The 17,700-nt window shown below is 41.7% G+C and overlaps 1 protein-coding gene across 8 annotated transcripts in view; it reads right to left on the bottom strand.

Annotated features, from left to right (window-relative positions):
* birc6 (baculoviral IAP repeat containing 6) overlaps positions 1-17,700 on the bottom strand; it is a 151,910-nt gene that overhangs the window by 50,722 nt on the left and 83,488 nt on the right. The window lies entirely within an intron of this gene.

The following is a 17,700-nucleotide window of genomic DNA, read 5'->3' on the forward strand; positions in this document are numbered from 1 at the left end:
GGGTGTCTTGCTAATTGCCTATAATTTCCACCTGTTGTCTATTCCATTTGCACAACAGCATGTGAAATTGATTGTCAATCAGTGTTGCTTCTTAAGTGGACAGTTTGATTTCACAGAAGTGTGATTGACTTGGAGTTACATTGTGTTGTTTAAGTGTTCCCTTTATTTTTTTGAGCAGTGTACATTCAGACCAAAGCAACAAAACAACTTATTGTAATGCATGATAGACCAGAGCTGAAGTAAGACACTATGGCAAAAATAAGAGGATTACTGCACAGAAAGATCAGACCCTTTTCTTGTTGGTGGAGCCATCATAGTTCAATGAAGCATTAAAAACCACACTGTATTTAGCCTGGGGTTTGATGGATTTTGGCTGTTGGTGACCATTTTGTGCAAAACAAAACAAAAAAAGAATAGACCAATGAGACAACACAGAGAGGTGAGGAGGGTCGTGCCACCAATACATGTTTCACAGTAATTACCTTTTTAATATTTCAATGTTGTACTAAGGCAGTTTGACATTTTCTTCCATGTGTGGGAAAAAGAGTTGGTGGATTCAAAGACCACACTGACAGTCACACACAGCTGTCAATCATGACGTCAAACCATCTTTTTCTATAGCATCAAATAACTAATTATAACCAAACTTATCAGAAAAAATGAACACAAATGATGCACATGATATTGATATCACAATCACAATGACTCATGAAAATTCAAACAATCCCTGTAAATTCTGCAAGACCCTGCAATTTTGTCCAATCACAGATACTTCTCCCCATATTTTGTATATGTCGTAATGTGACAATACAGACATATGCAACACCAATGTCTCATTGAGGTGCAAGGAAATTCCAGGATGTTCCGCGCAAAAATGGGGGCAAACTGTTTGACTCACTGACTCACAGACTGAAACGACTGGTAGCAGCTTGTCATTTTAGTAGCCCTTCCCTAAAATATGCATAACTTTAGGCCTTAATGAAATGAAAACGGATGAAAAAAATAAATAAAAAATTCACCTCCTGTACCATAGTCATGAATGCTGAAATTAGCTATAGAGAGGAAAACCATTTTTGTACCTGGCTGCAAAAATTGCTGTTAAGTTGGGCATTTTAACAATGGGGATTTACTCGGTTTTGGAGCCAGCCTCAAGTGGCCATACAATGAACTGCAGTTTTTGGGACTTCCGCACTGGCCTCATTCCTCAGTCTCTGAGGCTGCTGCTTGATTTAAACATAGTGCGACAACTTTATTCAGCCTTTTGGTACAGTAACTAGAATACTTGCAACAATGCGGTTTTATTCTCACCATAACAAGCTGCCTTCAGTTTTTAATGAATTGAGCTTTTCAATTTCTACCAGCTTCCGCAATTTGATTGCAAGAAACACCTAAACCACCTTGAACGCATCTCCGACAAGGAAATAGAAAGCCCGACGTGCAATGAATGGAGACCTATTATCCTGCTTAAACACAGACAGGTAAATTCTTTCAACAATGTGACTAAATAATGATAAAATAGATTTTATTGATGTAAAATAATATGCTGATGGTGACATTTTCCACTGGTCCGCTGGCTCTGAGTCTGGTGTCAGTGACACATGCTGCTCTGAGTCGTGCATCTGTCTGCTTGCGCTGCAGTGCGCGCCGAGGGTTTTAATTTTTAGTGTTAAATCAAAAGTTAAACACTACTTATCAGCAACCAGAAGTGTTTTCTCATTTGTGAATATTTTTATCTGAATTCTAGGGTTGCAAGAAACTACCTTTTTGCCATAATTTGTAAGTTATTAACTTTTTGGACTTTTTTCCCCCGCTCGTGTTGCCTTGGGGGGCAGACAAGACAGCGTGACAAACTTTGCAAACAATTTCCTTTTGCTCGACGTCTGTCAACTTGAAGCCAAAATGTTTCCAGATGACTGAAGTTGTCCTACCTTTCTTCTCAACCAAAGGCTGCCTTTCTGCCATGTTCTCAATCGCTCGCTCCACATATTATTGATCCACACACGTCACACGCTTGCTGCTGCTGCACATAACACAGGTGCATTCACGGTGCTTTTCCAGCACAGGAACTTACATACACACCACGCGGCGCATTAATCGTTTTTCTTCGATTATAATGTTTTTATGATCGTGAGAAGCCAAAATCGAAATCATTATTAAAATTAGATTAATCATCCAGCCCTAATTCAGCTCTTATGAAGTTAACACCAAAACAATAACTGTGATACCTGTCCAGCAGGCATCGCCATTTTGACTTCTAACCAAAATGTATCTTGTACATACAAAGTATTACCCCGCGCTTTTGGCTAAAGGAGCACATTTGAGGCTCACCTGAACAGAAACAAAACAACAGGATGATGTGTGTGAGGGAGGGAGAAGGAGAGGAGGAGTGAGAGTGAGTCATAATGCTAGGAAAAATGAGCTGACTAGATCAGGAGCTTGTTGACATTAATTAATAAAAAAAAAACAGTCCAACCACGCTGACCTCTGCTCAAGAACATAAACTGGAAGGGCATGCGTATTTCCTCATTGACCTGAACAATTCAGAATGGAGCTCTCAGAAACTAACCAAGTAAATAAAGTTGGTGCTGACATAGATAGGAATGCAGATTTCACAAAGCAGAGAAGCAAAGGGTACGGCACAGAGAGGTATAATTAGGAAATTCAAAGTTGTGAGGGGTCTTAAGGCAACAGAAGAGCTCAGACAACTAAGCAGACATGGTGTCTTTGTTTCAGACTCTTTGAAGATAAGTATCTAACTGCACGCACAGACCTCCACATCTTCCCACTGCCTCTCTCTTTGTCTTCCACCCAACCTCGACCATCCTTTATTTCCCAGACGCCTATTGTTGCCCCCTCCTCCCCAACTCCTCCTCTCTCCACAGGTCTGCCAGAATAACAGCAGCTGATGATGGGCTTGAGTGGAGCACAGCACAGTGGGGCTGAATTCACCTCCTTTTTGGGGTTTTTCTCTTTTTTGTTTTTGTGTTGTTTAGGTGGGAGCTGTACGGGTGTGTGCGTGTGTGTGCTCAACCAGCCCCCACAGCAGTGGGAGAGGAGGAGACAACAGTAAGCGTGAGCAATGTCGTTTCCCCCTCCCTCCTCCTCCTCCTCCTCTCCTCCCTCTCATTCTCATGCTCCTTCTCCTTCATTGCCACGGCCATCAGAATCCATCCTCCCTCTCTCGCCATCATTCTGCTTGGTTATGCAATGCACATTCCTCCCACAGAGACTAACTGGTGTTGGAGACCTACCGTAACACTGCTGTCACAGGCGATAGGTGCAGCTCCATATTGCCATAGCGACTGTCTGGCGCTCCGGCTGCCTCTGCCTCTCAATAGACGTCTGCTCCGTGGGATATTACAGCTTTTCCTCCTCTTCTGGAATATCACCAGCCAGACTCGACTAATTCAGGGACGTGTCCGTTCTTACCTAGCTCAGCGGAGGCTGGGTGTCACCGAGACACTATCAGCTGATCCTACAGACATAATCATGCACAGTGTTGGACTGGATGGCATGGGAGCTTCAGTGATGGGCAAGAGGTTTTTTTGAAAGGCAGTAATTATACTGTTCCCCAGAGGAATAAGAAGCAAGTAGAAGGGAGCCTACAGATTTAGTGATAGTGGAGAGGGAGGTGGAGGAGTTGTGTGGAGGAGTTTAGGCTAAGCGGTGACAGGGAACTCAACAGAGAGGGCAGACAGAGAGGATGGGAGGAACGGTGGGGAGGCGGGAGGGGCAAATGGGGAGAGGGTATATCCTCGCCCCATCAAAACAGGCTGCTAGCGCTTTAGCAGCAGCAACGCAAACCTGCTGATAAAAAGGACTGCGAAGACTTGTGAGGGGGAACTTAATCGAAAGGGAAGTTGGGGGGGGTGGGGGGTTGTTGAACCTGACAGGTGGCGCTACAGACTGGGGGAGTGGAGAAGTGACACAAGAAGGTTTTCACTGAAGCGCTACTGAGCACCGTGAAGTCATCGTGGCACTACTACCTTCTATTCCTCTCTCCGTCACTTTGTCTGTCGCTCGCAGGCACTGGGACTGTGGCTACACAGCCATTCTCTACCCCTTTCTCCCCCGGGGTCTCCACATGTAGCATGCCCTTACAGCCATGGTTTTCCAGTGAGGATCCAAAAAGCATGCCGGATGATGTTGTCTTACACCTTAGACGCCTTAGGGTAAGCCACTTTTTCTTCACACCATCGTTTATTTGTCTGTAATTTCCTTTTTTCTTCAATTTCAGTGAATTTAGTGACATCTTTCCTGCATATTGACATGACAGTTGAAGAGGCTGATCGTAGTTCCATTCACAAACGAGCCCGAGCCAAGAATGATCCTGTTTACCTTTTTGTTCACACATTACACTTGGAGACGACACCAGCCCCAGCTCCTTGCCTTTACCTCCTCCATAGGAAAGGAGGGAATTATGCTCAGAATAACTACTTACAAGGACCTGGGGTGGGGGGTGGTTAATCATTAACGGCATGTGAAAAGAGGTGGGCGGGTGTGAGGAGGGGGCTCTAAATGGAAGCATTAAATCATGCTTATTTTGACATGAGGGAACAATTTAACAGTTTCATTGCAGATAATCCAAGGATGAGGCTGAGCGAGCGCTGGCATCAAGCTCACTGTTTTCAGGGAGCCTGGCTTCAAGCTGTAGCAGGTCATAAACACTACTGTTCACAGACTAATCTCCTCCTCCCACTGCATGGCCATTGTTTTGTTCGATTAACGACTGATTACCTTCTTGTGGGAGGATTACGTCGGCGGGGCTGCCCAATTCCACAGCTGTTTGGGACTGGTTTTTGTGTAAATTCTGGCAGATTAGCAGGAGGAAAACAAAAGAAGCTACACTACACCTTGAAAGCAGCGTTCTAATTCACACCAAGTTCTATTATTGCTTTCCATGCATGTGTGTCAACTTCTGACATGGTCTTCATGATTTCCTTTCATTCCAGATAAGTGTCCCCTTGCCAGGTTAGGTGAGCATCAGGATCATGGGCACCACAGTTATCACCCTTGAGGACGTGCGGGCACTGGAGGTCAAGGAGGAGCAGGAGGAGTCCATCTTGGCCATGTTAGGCATCATCGGCACATTCCTTAACCTCTTTGTGATCGTTTTTGTTTACATCTACACCACGCTGTGAAGTGCCAAAGCAAAAGATAAGGGACTTCTAAAAACCTGCCATCAGAAAAGACTTCCACGAGGAAAGAGGAAGTGAGCATAAGGGAAGGACAAGTCCATTAGAAAGTCAGTTAGAGTCAAGTTTGACATGAACATCTTCCCCCAAGTGAGGAGGAAGAAACTGGACAGGCTACATAAGGATGAAGACAAAGAAGCCATATTGCCAGGTCACAGCCATGAGCTGGGGAGATAACAAAGGGCTGGAAGACATGGCAGAGACAGGGCCATGCTGGTACCAGGGTGAGCAGGGACAGATGGACATGAGCAAGCCTTAAGCCAGGACTGACCCCCCTGTGGCTTGACGGGAAATACAAACTTCCACTTGATCTCATTTTCTCAGACTGCTGGACTCATTGGAACGATGAGCCAAACAAGACAGTCTTGTGGACAACACTGATGCTTTTCCATTCATTTTTACTTAATTTTCAAGTTGGTGGGACTGTAATTGCTACTTCAATGGAAGGGCTTTTAAACAACATGATTAAAAGCAGAAAGAGAACTAATAACTATGCTGTGAAGCTTCTCTGGGGACACTATTGGCCACCATATTCAATCAGTCTTCAGAGCCCAAAATGTTACACTGTAGCTTCAGGGCCCCTGTCAAAAAGTAGCCTTCCTCAGAAACATGGCTCTGGACGAGCTCTGCTGTACTGTCATCTCCTAAAATTCCTGCAGTTTCAAAAATGCCCTCAATCCACAAATAAAAACCATCAACAAGAAATGCCCATTTAGGGAAAATATGTGCAACAACTTCAACATCATGTTGAGGGTGAATTTCTGCAGAAACTTCCAAAAAGTGAAAATAGCCCCAGCAAGGGATATTTTTAAACATTGAAAACAGGTCTGATAAATCAGCAAGACATCAAAGAATGAAATCAATTTGTTCTTAAACCATGATTTACATGTAAGATGAAACTGGGCCAATCTTTCTGTTTCTGCATCTCTGTCCACATTTTGAAGTTGGTGAGTGGGAAGGGGGTTTGGAAGATTCTCTTAATTTTTTTGTTCATGTTGATTTCAGGTTAGTGTCAGCAATCCTTTTCCTGTATCAAAAACGCTTTTTATAAATATTTGTAAAGTCTAGATGTATTGTGCAATAGGGGACATTTGAACAATAAACATCAGAGCATATCAATAAGGACAGCCTCAAGCTTTATCTTTGAGAAACCCCAAAGGAGTGTGCACAGGGGTGATTCAATTACATGTGCAGGTGTAAGAGCCATGCTTTCATATGACTGGGATGGAAATAGTAAAAGCCCTTTCAGACACAAGCCACAACGGCACTGCTGCACCCTGAAACCTATTAATTCCATGGCTTGCACCACGTCAGCTTTACGCTGCGTTGAGCAAAACGTGCGCACAGCCACAGTGTGCAGCTCGACGGCCTGGTTGTGAAGTTCAACCAGGTTTTGGCTCAGCGCAGCACTTGTGTGCAATGAACTCAGCAGCAAGCACAGCTCAGATCACATTGTGTCTGAAAGCGCCATAAGGTTTCTCAGAACACAGACTAAATGAAATCTGCAGATTTTTTTCAGTTTTAATTCGTAAAAATTCTGCGAATTGTTTTCTTTGCTTGTAATGTGATAGACAATATTCATCAAAATATAGATAATATATGAAATGGTTATATGTTCATAAACACAAATAAATAAATGAAACATTAAAATAAATAAATAAAACAAGAAAATAGTTTCCCTCAGCTGGCTGGGCAGATGCTTGCTACATCCCAACTGAACGCCACAGACAGTAGTAAAGAAGAAGTTCTTTCTTGCCTGCTTCAACTTTACAGGCTGTTGATTGCTCCTGTGTAAAAACACGAGGGGAAAATGAAGTGAGGGGTTTCAACTAGAGTGGCAAACGTCTTCAATCCAATCCAACACGCATGTATGGGCACATTAGCCAGTGAGAAGAAGTGCAACATGGCCCCTGGTGGTGGCACCTCATCCCCATCCATTTAATAGAGCCCATCTACTAGGAGTGTAATGGTAGTAGTCATGTAATGGACAAAAGTCGTTTTGGTTGGAGTCACGGTTCCATGCGATTTTGTTACTGCAGGGAAAAAACAAATGCCTAAGGGTCTATTTCTTTTCCTTTATTTTCAACAGAGAGTAGTGCCAGTGCCAAAAACAGACTAAATCGTCCTGTTGGGAACTGAGTAACATTTTGCCCATTGGTAACTTTGATGTAGGGCTACTATTTTCAATCTAAAAATAAGAAACACTTTCCCAGAAAGCAACAGGTCTCAATGGGCTGTAAAACTAAAAAGCATATCTTGTGTTGTGAAATTACCATATACATAGAACAATAAAAATAAAACTTCTGCATTAGGAATGTTTCAATGAGTTCCACCATGGCTATATTCAAACATTCTGTTTTGTCCAGTGATGCCGTCAAACGTACATTAGCATGTTGAACGTGTTTGGATTTTACAACAACGGAGTGACGCAGACACACCCTCCATAACTTGTACACAACTCTCTCTCTCTCTCTCTCTCTCTCTCTCTCAGTTGCTAATGTAGTTGACTGGGAAACTGCAGGCAGGTCTTCAAGCTCTGCCGTTTCATTTGCCCTCACCGTAATGTGTGACTCATACAGCCATTGGCTTGTTGTGCAAATCTCAGCAGTGCTAATTGCGTACATCAATCTAGATAACGTGTGCTCTGCATGCACCTGACCGTGACCCCGTACAGTGAGGGTTCAGCACGAATACACAAACCATTATAGCCCTACTACCTACCCATTTCAACTGCGAGGAGAAAGGTCTGTGGTAATATAATCAACATTTCCACGGGTGAGCTGCAATAATTACAAATCCACAAATTTACAGAGTAGAAATGGTAATAAATCAAGGTGTGTATGAGTTTGCATATAGAACTCATTTTCTGTACATGAGGTCAAGCACTTTATCAACATGATTCTTTTCTTATAAGGCTGGGAAAAACATTCTATTTTTGCAAATGAAAAATTTAACACATACGGAAGCCTATACAGACAAACTTATCTAACGATAAGGGAGCTCCATAAACACACATATGGCTATCCAACAATGCAGGGATCTATCCTATGTGGAGTGATGAATCACTAACAACCACGCTCTAACAGGTCAGTCATGTTCACATTACCCTACAACATCATGTGCATTTTCAACCAACATGAATGATGGACCAAAATAGCTATGACCTAAGTGGTGTCACCTGCTGCGGCTTACATTAACTTTAAATCTTGTCTGTCTCGGACGAGTAAAAGGTGAATGGAGGTGTAGAACGGAAAGGATGTAATGCTAAATATAACACAAACAAAAAAGAAAAATCCCACATCAAATGTGGAAACTATTTAGTGTCAAGAAAAAACATGCAGGAAATTAATTCTTCAATTAAGATAAATTAGTATTGTGGTGACATTCAAAGGTATTACCTCTCACTAATGGCTTAGCTTCATGTGATGGAGTGCCAGGCGACGGTGGGAAACTGTAATGTATCCCAAAAGGCTTTGCCAAGACACCAATGATTTATGTGGAGCGAAGCGCTCCGCTGATGGGGCTGAGGAGCTCTGGGGTAGTGGGGGGAATAGCAGCTAGGGGAAAAAAAGGCCTGCGTTCGGGTAGACAAGGTAAGACTCAGGGCCAAAGTGTTGGGGGTAGTTAGAAGAAATTAGGCTCCATTTGGAGAGGATTTATTTCTTGAGGGGAGGCAGGGTGATTTTGATGCTGCAGTGAAATTAGAAAGTGTTGGATTCCCCCATACTTTGCCAGTGTTAATTACAGCCCAGAGTACTGTTATTTGTCAAGCTCCTTGGTTCTCATGTGTTTTACGTTGAGTCAAAGAATTTGTGTGCAGAGAGCTTCTACTCCTACTTAGAAAAGCCATACACAAAACAATAGGAGAGCTTGACTCAAAACGTCAACCAATAGGCAGTCATAACATCGGCCACAGGTAAGATTTCTCTTGTCTTTAACTATCTAGTTTGTCCAGCCCACACTAAAAGTAATTCCTAGCATCTTTTCAGACATTTTTTAAAGCAAATTATGCTGAAAAGTGTCCTCTGACAGCAAAAAACAAAAACTGGGGATGTCCTAATCATGTTGTTTTGACCCCGACCCCAATTCAAGTCAATAAAATACTGTCAATCCCAAATCTCTATCCAGTACTTCTATTTTCCTATACAACATGGCTGCTCAGTGCACACTTCAAGTACAATACAGTTGTAAAAATTAATCCAATGTATAGACCCTTTTACTGTAAGTAAACAGTATGATGTTTTTAGGTGGGCGGGGCTTTGCTGGAGGCAAAACAATTCTCCACAGACATTAGCTAGAGCTATCTAGCAAGTTCTGTTGGCTTGTTTTAGATAATGGAGGAAGATGTACAGAAATACTCACTCTAAATGTCGGAGTGCACTCTGGCACAAACTTGACTGTTGGTAAATTCAGAGTGCTGTCTGAATGTACCGTTCGGTTATCCAGAGCATCGCACTCTTGGGTTGGCAGAGTGCACTCTAGGCACTCTGTCTGGGGAAACAGAGCAGAAGAGGCGCCGAGTGGAGTGAATGTGTGATTAACTTAACCGCTCGTTAATTCATATAGAAATAGAACGCTCTGTTTCTTCGACCAACAGGGCTCTCATTTTAGTGTAGCGCTTTAGACTGAATTTACGAACGCACCATGTCAGGTCACTCACTCTCTGGGACCACAAGTGTTACTTGAATAAGTAAACACTGACCAATGGGACCAGACTGGCCAACCCGTGGGCTGCCACTTAGTGGATCGATGATTTGACAGGAAGCTTTGTGGTTGATTTAAGGCTGTGCAATTAATCATCTGGTGATTGTGATTATGATTTTGAGGTCAAACGATTTCAAAATTAACGAAATCCAGAGTAAACGATTTTTGGTCATGGACATCTGGAGATGTTATTTTGTCTTCTACGGAAGCCGAACTCCGCCGTGTGTGATACAGAGAGCAGAGGATAACTGTAAACGTGCAACCATGTAGAGACAAAAATGACATGCCGTCGTGTAAACAAAGCCATCACGTGCACCGCATAATCATTTGCATAATCGAGATTTCAATTTTGACCAAAATAATCGTGATTATGATTTTTTCCATAATCGAGCACCCCTAGGTTGATTACTATGTCAATCTTACAAAAGGAGGACAACACTTCCCTCCAGTTTGTTTTGTTATCGAAGCGAACGTTAGCTAATGTGCTAGAAAGTTAGCGTTACGGAGAAATCCACTATTCCTCTTAATACCTCCCCAATTTCTGATGAGGTGGACATGATAATCCTCAATACACACAACATTAGTCATCGCTACAACAGTATGTACTTTTTTCCCTAACCTGATATGAAGTCTGTGCTGCACATGCAAGCATTTTTGATAATTGCCTCTGTCCAGTCCTTCCGTCTTATCGCATCTAACCAAAGTTGTCTTTGTTTTTGTTGATGGCCAGTGGTGGCTGGTATGTATTATCCCCAATGCAGTGGGACTATACCAATAATACATCATAAAAATGTCCATGGGTGTGCTAGCTAGCTAGCTAGCTGCAGCAGTCTCTTTCAATGGCACTGGCTAGCAGTTGGCTGGCAGCCAATCAATGTGCCTTGGTGTCTGGCGAGGTGGGCTGGAAAAACGATAGATGCCTCTCGATGTAGTATGAAGCCATGTAGAGGAAGGAACAAAAACTTTTCACAACCGAAATGCGCCGCAGCTTCGCCCAGTGGAATCCAGAGGTTAGTGGAGTAACAGTGTGTATGGTTGAGTAAAGACGAGAAGGTCTGTTCAGTGCTGCCTGTTCCTAAGGGACCTCAGAAAACTAGAAGGTAGAGATTTGGAGTTTATTAGAATTCTCTGTTGGTTATGCACTTGAAGTGTAGCCTTTCACATAACACGTAGACATCTCGTTCATTGTTGATATAAAAATATTATAAATAATATTAGCTTTAAAGAGATTACAGTTTGGCTACCGAGTTCTTCCCCAAACAGAGCTCACATAAGTACCCACTGGTATTAACACTGCCAACATGTTGCCTTTAATGTATTTCACAGCACATGTATTATGCCTCAACTGCTTTCTATGGATTACAGTCTCTACTCCACTGGCTTGGATAAAGCCCTCAGCAACTGTCTTGTGGGGCTGCGTTTAATACAGAGGCTGAAGTTGGCATTATTCCATGTAGAATTACCACATAACAGAGTTAGAGCAGCAGGATGGATGGTATACATCTTTGAACTGAAATAATACTAAAAAATAATATTGTTCTCACATTCACATACACAATGGTGGATAAACAGGAGGGGGGGGGTTCCGTCATGTTATCAGACACTCATAGTAACAATCTGTGTCTGTTAGTGGCAAAAACAAGCAATTTTAGTGCACATAAATTGATGGGGTTCACCTGCCTCTAATGTTGTTCCCACAAGTCACTTAGACACAAATACTTGGGAAAATAGGGTCTCGGCAGAAAAATACCAGAGTTCCTCTTAAACATATGTTGCACAATTCTGCACTGACGTTTCTCTTTACTTATCAGTTGAATTATGCAAAGATTGGATATATCTTTGCCCAAGTCCAGGCCTCTGAATGTGCCCACTCCATAGAGTTTGAGTTGACTTTTTTGTCTGCCATCGTGACATGAAAAGGTTTCTCTGTTAAAATAAAAACATATATAAAGTTGGAAAAATAATCTAAAAAACAATAAATAAATAAAAATAAACATTGGTCTCTAGTGATTTTCAGGGAAAATCAAATTCCCTTCCCCTATAAAAATCAGAGCGGATGCAATGTCAGACTGAAGATGGAAATGGAGTGAAATAAGTTAACAGTTCTGTCTGACATAAGACAAGATATATCTGTGGTGAGCTAATATCAGCACATAATATCGGTTCGGGCTGTTATGGTGAAGGAATTCCCCCCTGCGATGATGAAGGGTGGCCCAAGAGCGCAATAAGCGGCATTACCACCACTTTTTGTTGTTTCTGTAAATTACTTAATTTATCCTGATTTTAGTGCTTTGTAAATAAGCTTTATTGTTAGGCTATTATTAGGTATATTGTTGCTTTTAAAATGACAAAGATGACACTGTTTTAATACAAATAAAATACTCAAAGACTTGGTTAGACCAGATTGCTATGACACAGAATATCTGCAGAAGTAAAAATGTTGGCACAAGGTAGAGTACTTGCTCTCGATGAAGGGAAGGTTGAAGAACATAGGGAGAGAGGACAGACCCACCAGCCTGTCTGGGTTCAGTATTACTTTCTCTCAGGTTCTCATTTACAAATTTACAACAAACTAACCGAAATACAGATCATATGTACACATACAAGAATAAACATACGCTCAGTCAGTTACATTAGTCCTTCCCTAATTCTATTCTTCCTCAGTCTTGCTGAGTAAAAAACAGTCCACAGACATCATCCACTCACCCACTACCAGCTATTCTGACTTGAGAGAAGCAGGCGGGCTGTCAGGTCTCCCAGTTTTTCATTACAGGCAGCTCTTCTTGACATTTATTGACAGCTCAGAGCTCCTGGGCAGCTGGCTCTCAAACGGAAGGTGCTCCAAGAGCCCCCAGCTTTTATTTGACTGGATGCAGTGTGACATGAGTTAGCTACATAATATGGGCTAGTTCGCACAATATTATATCATTTGTTATTAAATTGAGTGGTAAATGCATAGCTTCTAAAGGAAAATCATTAAGGCTGTGCTTCAACAGAGCATGTGCCGATACATAATCAAATACAGGGCTATAAACTTATATTGCACACACACGCATGTAAATGTGTGTCAAAGGCATTTGCCAGATAATGAGGAGCAATTACAACACTACAATGCTTTTTATCAGCTGTTATTTAATTATGAGACCAGGGGCACATTAGCACACACCAGCATACACACAGAGATACTCCTGCAAAGCGAAACACCCCAGCAGCACTAGACACAAAGAGGTGGCACACACCATGCAGTAACCAGCTCTGGGCTGATAAGCGACAGCACACAATGGTCATGGGAGGCTAGAAACACTTAAGCTAAAATGTTCATGTCTCTTACTACATGAAATCAGTTCTATCCAAACTCAACACAAAAGTGGCCTGATTAAACAAAGCTGTGTCTGGTTCTTAAATAATGACTGCATTAAGATTTAAGCTGTAGCAGGTTTTTTAGTAAAAATTAGGGGAACCTCATGTTTAAGGTTCTTTTTAAACAATCTTCTAAAAGAATACCTGGCATATGGCAGATATTTGTATGGCTCGGCTACCTGGAGGATGAAATATTTCAATAACTGCTTGACACAGACGTAAAACAAGACAACAAGACAGTTTGCACCTTACAATATGATCCAATCCAATACTACTACATCACAAATTGCAGGCTCTACAAATGTCTTTATGCATTACCGGAAAAAGGCAAATTACTACTGTAGAAAAGAAAACCAGAATCAATTGATGGTGTAATAAAATAGTGAATTTGATACTTCAAAAAATGAGTTTTGCGTTCACTTTGATATGAATATGTTTCTTTATATTGTGCAGTTTAGGGTCCGAAAATGAACACCAGCCAAGCACTAAATGCGGGTAGATTTTGCATTTGGCGAGTCAATCTTGGAAGGCGATCAACACACAAATGCTTGTACCAAAATAGTCAAGTAATAAAAAGCTATGCTGAGTGTGTCTACTGCGTTTTGGTGTCATTTCAGGGCACACTGCTCTGCTGTTCCATGCGCACACACCTTAACGGTGCCACAAAACTGATCATCTTGAGCGCTTTGCGGTACTGTTTGCCCAAAACTGATCATCTTGAGCGCTTTGCGGTACTGTTTGCCGTACGGAACATCTCTCAATCAGCTAAATTATCACCGATCTGCTGCTAGTAAGCATTGCACCCAAACTTAACACAGTACTAAAATAACACAGACCTGTAATCTGAAACAAGATAGCAAACTCCTTAATTACAATTATTAGTATTTGTGCGCTGCACTAACTAACCACTCGGAAAACTAAACAGTGCTGATCAAATAGAAACCAAGATTCTGTTAGCATTGCCTATTTCTCTTCCAAAATGTTTTCAGAATCTTACTGTTTAAATGTAATTCAAAATCATTTGTTAACCAGCAGGCTGCCATATTGTTTCTTATTGTTTCATATTGTTGGCCAAGCTCTCATTACATCATCCACCAGTGGGAAGGTTTATTGGTCCAGTGCGGTGCAGTACATTCTGGTAGTTGTGGGTTTTCTACTTCTTAGGCAAAAGTGAATGCCACAGCCCTTTCTCTCTGTTTTATCTAGTCATATGACTCCCTGCAGTCTCTCTCTCTATTTCCAGTCCTATAACATTATCCTCACCTCTGGCAGTTGCCATGTGTGCCAGCTGAGCTGCCTGTTCCACCAGTAGAGACTGACCTCTAGTGGCACATCATGTGTACTAAATACAATACATCCTCAATACAGCCTCTCTATATAAGTTTAATAGAAAGATGCGCATCTGTACTTTTGATGGTATTGAAAATCACTGTAATACCCTGATACCACCTGAGCCTACTTTTAACCAAGTCTCACTGTCTTCATTAGCGTATGGAGCTGATGAAATGAGGCTGAAAGCTTCAGAAAAAGATAGTAAGTGGATACTGGAAATTATTTTTGTTAATTTTACCTTATTATTTCACTTTTACATAAGTGGGGGGAAAGAATAGTGAATTTGTTAATTGTCTATAAGCTTGATGAAAGAACAAACCTGATTTAATTACACATCCTCCTGTGAATGGACTACAGCACTGCCTGCAGTTTGTGGCTCTGTGGCTTAAATGTAAAAACCATCATAAAGTGCAGCACAAATGAAAGAAGTAGTTTTAAGCGCGACTGCAGCCAGACTACAAAGGGTCAGCCCAGCACTAATAACCAGCAAGTCCCCGAGGAACTGAGGCAGGATATAAGCAATGGACTGACCTGACCTGAAAGGGCTGAAGCCCACTGTGTACTGAGAGCTCTGCCGGCAGCTCAGTGCTCTGCCAGAGGTCAAAATGAAAAGACAGACTGAGGGAACATGGGATTACCTGAGCATCATGTGCAAAATAAAACAGGTTTCAGCTGTGCCATACCGCTGACACCTACAGAGCGCAACACCATAACAGTATCAGAATATACTGCAGCAAAGACAACTTTGATCAAATTTGAATATTTATTACAACTGTATAATGACATGAGAAAAACTAAACAAAGTGGAAGGACTAGTCTTTTCATTGTTGAGTATTAAAACAAAATGATGATTGGACGATATCTTTGACACACCTCCTGGACTCATTAAACCAACACTGCTGGGACTTCAGTGTGATTTAACAATAAAACATGCACAACCTCAGCTTCAATCAAAGACACTGTAGCTCCATCTGCTGTTTCATTTGGCAAAAATCCACTATCTCTAACACACACACATACTCATACACACACACACACACACACACACACACACTTAAAGAGGAAATTTGCCAGTCTGTATGTGGTTGTCCATTCAGTGTTGGTGGTAAATGTAGTCCATTAAAGCAATAAAATTTTCAGTGCGTGCTATATTGATTGAAATGGATTTCAGCATCTGTCCTGCTACTACCACTGCCATGTGAGCAACAGTGACATAGGTGGAAGGGGGAAGAACTACAGGCTGGATTTAACTGAATCATTCTGCTACAATATATTTCAGCATGGGCAGTTTTTGTTAGCTGCTGTTGCTAACGCTGGGAAAGCCTGTTAGTGCACTCCTATGCATGACAGTTTTCCATCTCACTTGGACATAGTTTAACTGGACCTTCTTCAGAACCCATAAGATTAACTGGAAGATGTTCAAGAGGGCAGATGACCATTGAATAAGTATTTTTATCACATGATGCAGCGGTGTCCGAACTTTATTGAATAGGGGCTAGTTTAGATAATATTACAATAGCTGGAGGCCAGCGGCTTCTTGCATCCTATGAGATATTAAAAAATCCCATACAAATCAGACAAATTCAACTGTTTCCTTTTTTTAGTGAAAAGTATTCAACTGTTCACCGGTCCTAAAAGCAGTGGCCCTTACTGTCGACTTTACGCTTCTTTCCTGTGGTCATGTCTGCTACCTAGCAGGAAACGTCTGCTTTTAGCTAACCATTCTTTTGCTTGTTTACCAGCTGTTTATGAAAACACACAAGTTCCGTCTGCGTAGTTAGACATGCATCTACTTAGTGCATATCTACAAACTGTAGGAAAGTCCTGCCATCCTGAGGTGAATGGAAAAAATGTCAATCGATTTTGCTTGATTAACCAATATTGTGTGGTGGGCCACGATATTTTGAAAGATAAGCTACAAGCCTTTTGAATTTCAGTCTGTGGGCCATGATTGGCCCCTGGGCCGGACTTCGGACATGCCTGACCCAGCGCTATTGTAAGCTATTTTGTTGCCTCTTAGCAAAACATTCTAAGCAATTAAAGTTGGGCTTTTATTGTGAAAGGTAAAAAATGTAAGGAGCAGAGCGGTGTTGTGCTGCCATTGACAGTTTTAAAAACATTAATAAAGGGTTGTTGCCATCTTGAATCACGCAGGTTTACACAACAGAGCCTCTGTGTTTTTATTTTGTGGCTTACAGAAGCATGGAGCAATTCCCAAACCTCACCTACACATGTTTTGGCCAACAAAGTAACAGCTATAGGTTAGTAGGCTAATAGCAATGGTTGTTAGAGGCTCCCATGCAATGCATCCTTGTACATGTAGGCATTGCCAGTGTGTTTCCATGAGCAAGAGGATTCAGCTTTCTCAGTTAAAACAGCATGCACTGAGGAAATTATTGGTTCAATCCTCTACATTTCCCATTAACATTGACTGGACATTCACATATAATGTGGCGAATTTTCCCTTTAAAAACACACAAGAACATAGACACAGACAGCTTCCCCTATAATTCAGACCTAGACAGAGACTACACTGCTGTAACTGTAGCCTGTAGTTATCATCACTGAGATCAAAGACCAGAGTTATCCAAATCCACTATCGCAGCATCAAAGGCCAGCTGCTGGCAGCGCTTCACATCATGAGCAGAAACCCACATACAATAAGAACAATCAGACAGTTTCAGTAACAGATGATTATCAATGCGTCAAATCATTTAATGGGATGAGGACACTTGTGAACAAGCAAAAACCAGGCGCCATGACATGATGCTCAGCAACAAACATAGGTTTGTGCATAATGCTGCCATGTAAATTAACAGGACTGCTGACTGCTGAATGAGGAATTTTAACAGCCATCTTCGACAGATACGTTGTTCCACACCCTGGTCTCTGATAATCAGAGAGGTTTTAGGTAAGAGATTGATAGATAAGTTAAGTTAATAAGTAGATGATTTTCAAAGTTACCGGTGGCATGTTTTGTTTCTCACAACCACATTTCCACATTTTTTGGAGTATTTTTACTGCCTTTATTTTTAAGCTCATATCACAGTCATTATAAAGGCTACATACACATGCTATATCTTGTTTTGTTTTTTTCTCAGGACAATCT

The sequence above is a fragment of the Epinephelus moara genome, chromosome 19 (assembly GCF_006386435.1).
Source record: "Epinephelus moara isolate mb chromosome 19, YSFRI_EMoa_1.0, whole genome shotgun sequence".
Taxonomy (NCBI): Eukaryota; Metazoa; Chordata; class Actinopteri; order Perciformes; family Serranidae; genus Epinephelus; species Epinephelus moara.